This window comes from Sinocyclocheilus anshuiensis, unplaced genomic scaffold (assembly GCF_001515605.1).
Source record: "Sinocyclocheilus anshuiensis isolate Anshui unplaced genomic scaffold, SAMN03320099.WGS_v1.1 scaffold2042, whole genome shotgun sequence".
NCBI classification, from domain to species: Eukaryota; Metazoa; Chordata; class Actinopteri; order Cypriniformes; family Cyprinidae; genus Sinocyclocheilus; species Sinocyclocheilus anshuiensis.
In genome coordinates this window covers 169,954-173,748 of record NW_015544246.1, presented here as the reverse complement: position 1 = coordinate 173,748, position 3,795 = coordinate 169,954, and the positions used below count along the sequence as shown (strand labels likewise).

Genomic DNA, 3,795 nt, shown 5'->3' with positions numbered 1-3,795 from the left:
TTTCAATACTTACTACTTATTGTGTGATTAAGAGGAAAATCATGTCTTTTCGTCATTTTATGATGTTGTCAAAGTCATCATATTTCTCCTGCTACTTCTAACCTCGCTTCCTTTTCAGTGGTCTCCAGCTCCCGTAGCACACACTAGCGTGAGGCTGCCTCTGCAATCTGTGCAGGCTGCACAGGCTCTCCAGCATTTTCTCCCGAATATCACAAGCCCCCGTGGCCTACAGCTACAGCAGCTGAAGGAAGTGTGAGGCTGCCTCCGCTTGCAACTCAGGGCCACACATCTCGGGCTTTTCCTCCCGTTTCTAATGACCCCGTTTTTCTTTTCAGTGACCTCCAGCTCCCATAGCAGACACTAACCCGGAAGCCGTTTTAAACGTCAGGCTGCCTCTGCTGACAATTGCAGCCCATGCACCTCTTCCTCATAGCTCCCTACTTCATTCAAAATTAAGTTGTCGTCCAGATCAAGTTCCGGCTCCCCTCGAGCTTCAAGACGCAGCAGGCCGTCGTCAGCAAGCCTGGGCCGCGCCCCAGACTCGGCGGCAGACGTTAGCGTGAGGCTGCCTCCGCTAGCCACTCAAGCTCGGCCATCTTACTCTTACCCTTCCGCTACTCCTTTTTCCTATCAATGGCCAGCAGCCCCCGATGCTGACGTCCAAGCAGGGCATCATCAGCCAGCAACGCAAGCTTACAGACCTCCTCCCTCATTTCCTTCTACCTCTCCCTACATGCTTCCATAAGCACCAGAGGCTAATCCGTGCTTGAGGCTGCCTCCGCAAAAAGTTATGGCCCCTCCTTATCTTCCTTCTAACCCTTCTCTCCAATCTAAACCTCAGTACACTTAATTCACCGCAGTCCCACTACCTACCCCACCGAAAGTTCTCTGGGTTCGGGCTTTAACCCGAGCTCGGAGCCCTCCCTCTGGACAGCACGCCAAATATGCTATTAATTGCTCAATCACATTATATGTTAGTGCGAATAAATGGTGGTTGAAATACAATGATGCGTGAACTATTTGTTAATGATTGTTCTAATTATTCTGTATTTTCTTTGTATGCGATTTTGATATGGAGTAGCAATTTGACCATTTCATGTTAAAAAAGTAAATGAAAGATTGCTCTGATCAGTCACATACAAGCAATTTTAAACCACAAGAAGAAGAAACGAAAGCGAGCTCAATTCGTTACTCACGCACTGTTCTCCTTAGTAAAACATGTTGGAGATTAGCTGATAGGCTGTCGATTCATTAAATGATAAGCTGTTAAAAGCTGTTTATTCAGCGTAGTGAAGCCTCTCCTCCATTGACATCCATTAAAAAAAAAACGGCCTCTGGTCTCTTTTCCCACCTACTGGCAAACCAGAAGCGTTAGCATTAGCCATTACGGTTTTTTGTCTAAAGGTTGCAGAATTGAGCCCTGTTTCCACCGCAGGAACTTAACCCAGGAACTAGGGACTTTGGGCCGGTGTACAGACGAAACATGCTACCTACCAGATTGTTCTACCAAAAATATATTTGCATTGTTTTAAGTGTAAGGGTAGGTATGGACAGGTAGGTTTAGGGTAGGGGTAGGTATGGACATTAAAAAAAAAGCCTCAAACCACATGAATAAGATGCTGGTAGCACAATCTGATGGGTAGCATTTTTTGCTATCGATTTGTGCTACCTATCTGTTTAATGGGAGGTAGCACAATCTGAGCGGGTAGCAAATATAACATACATGAAATAACCTGCACAAATCTCACAGTACCAATGATGTGTGTAAAACATTTGTGCTAGACTGAGACTGTGAGCATTACACAGGTGAACAGTCTAAAAAATGAAGAGGCCTAATAAAACCCTTAACAACTCAGGGAAAAGTGCGTTAATAATGCACATCGTATGCATAATATATTTTAATATTTAAATATTACATATATATATATACAAATATTGACAAATATACCGTAAATGTGTCCTATGGTGTGACAGCAAACATTTAGGGGAAAAAAAATAACAATGAAGAAAAATCTCTCTTATGCTATTTGTATATTATTAACAATTATTAACAAGAAATTAATTATTAATAATGATTATTGTTTTCTAAAATTTGCTGTTACACCATAGGACACATGTATGGTAGGCCTATATATGTCAACAACCCATTTAGGAAATAGCTTCACAAAATATGTAAAATGTGACTAAAACAATCCATATGAAATACCTGGACACTGGTTTCAGAGAGAAGAAATTTGAATTTCACACCAAAATGTATTTAGGAAATAGCTTCACAAAATATGATGTAAAATGTGACTAAAACTACCTACATGAAATACCTGGACAATGGGATAAAGACAATGGGTTAAAGTGGAAGAGTTTGAAGGGATCCTGTATAGAATGGTTGCAGATGCTAGAGGGGGCTGGGTCAAACAGCTTCTGTTACCTCAAGTGTTTCCTCAAACCACACAAATAAGATGCTGGTAGCACAATCTGATAGGTAGCATTTTTCGCTATCGATTTGTGCTATCTTTTTAATGGGAGGTAGCACAATCTGAGCGGGTAGCACAAATCGTCAGAACACCGGTACTCAGTGTGTTTCCACCTCAGGAACCAGGATCTAAATAAAGTTCCGAGCAAAAAATTGCCCCTCAGAAAGTCCCTGCTTGCGAGGTAGTACTTTTCCAAAGGGCCGGAACTTTCTGGGGCGGGACTTGGGTGCTGAGCATGCTGAGTGGTTGAGTTCGCGCAGCATTGTATTTTAACCGCCATATATTTGCATCATTTTTTTTTTAAATATTACTGTTATTATGACATTAAATGTAGTTTTAAAAGTATTTCAGGCGAGAATGTAGTTGTTTAAAACTCAAATCTGTGGTTTATTTATAAAGACCGCCCCTATTTGGAAATGGGTTTCGCCGATTTTTGGGAGATGGTCCTCACTGCAGAACACAAGATCCAGGGGGTGAGGTTGGATCCAGATCTAATTCCTCCCACCTTACATTTACCTAAACCTACCCGTCTCCACCCCCTGATCCCTAAACCCTGCCCCCTGCATCTTTGTTCTGCAGTGAGGGGCTACTGGATTTCGGAGACGTGAAATATATATGTCTAATAGACGGTGAATATGGGTCTAGGCTAAAACAAAGGCTAAATTTGGGCTGTCAGTGAAAATTTAATAGACGTCTAATCATAGCCCAAGAATAGACTAGTCATCAATTAGACCGCTATTAAACGACTACATGTATACGTCTAATAGAGAGCACTAATACACGAGAGAGCACTAAGTTTACCTGTCGGAGAGCAGCGGGCAAACAACAAACGATAAAGGACATTCCTACTTGGTCTTGTAAGTATCTGTGTTTTCGTTTTGACTTGTGTTCATTATTTATCTATATTATTTGTTATCATGTTTAGGAACCGTGACATTTTAGTGAAGGGAGCAGATCGTAGTTGATAGTGATCCGTGACTAGGCCCACGGTTCAGCACGCATGTGTTCAGAGGATTAATTGCAAAATGTAATAGAGTAAAAGTTTTATCATTTGTATGTGTTTACAAACTCAATCGATTTTAAAACAGCGCAAGAAGAGCAAAGAGCAAACAACAGAACAAACACAGCTTTGACAAAGATTAATCCATATTAATTTATACAGTGAACACACTCAGAAGAATTGGAGAAACTGAGGAGTTTCAACATTTGGAAAAGCGGTTGGAAATTGAAAAGATCCGGGCAGCAATGGTAAAAAGCAAACAAACAAAAAAACTCTCCAAAACAACATTTCCTCACAAAAGCTCTCATCTTTGACAAAGTCCAT

The 3,795-nt window shown here is 41.3% G+C and overlaps 1 long non-coding RNA gene across 1 annotated transcript in view; it reads left to right on the top strand.

Moving 5' to 3' along the window:
* The first annotated feature begins 3,248 nt into the window (after positions 1–3,248).
* Positions 3,249–3,795, top strand: part of LOC107697649 (uncharacterized) — a 4,902-nt gene continuing 4,355 nt past the window's right edge. The window contains exons 1-2 of the long non-coding RNA XR_001635229.1: positions 3,249–3,328; positions 3,634–3,719. This is a non-coding gene — a long non-coding RNA (uncharacterized LOC107697649). The remainder of the gene's footprint in view (positions 3,329–3,633; positions 3,720–3,795) is intronic.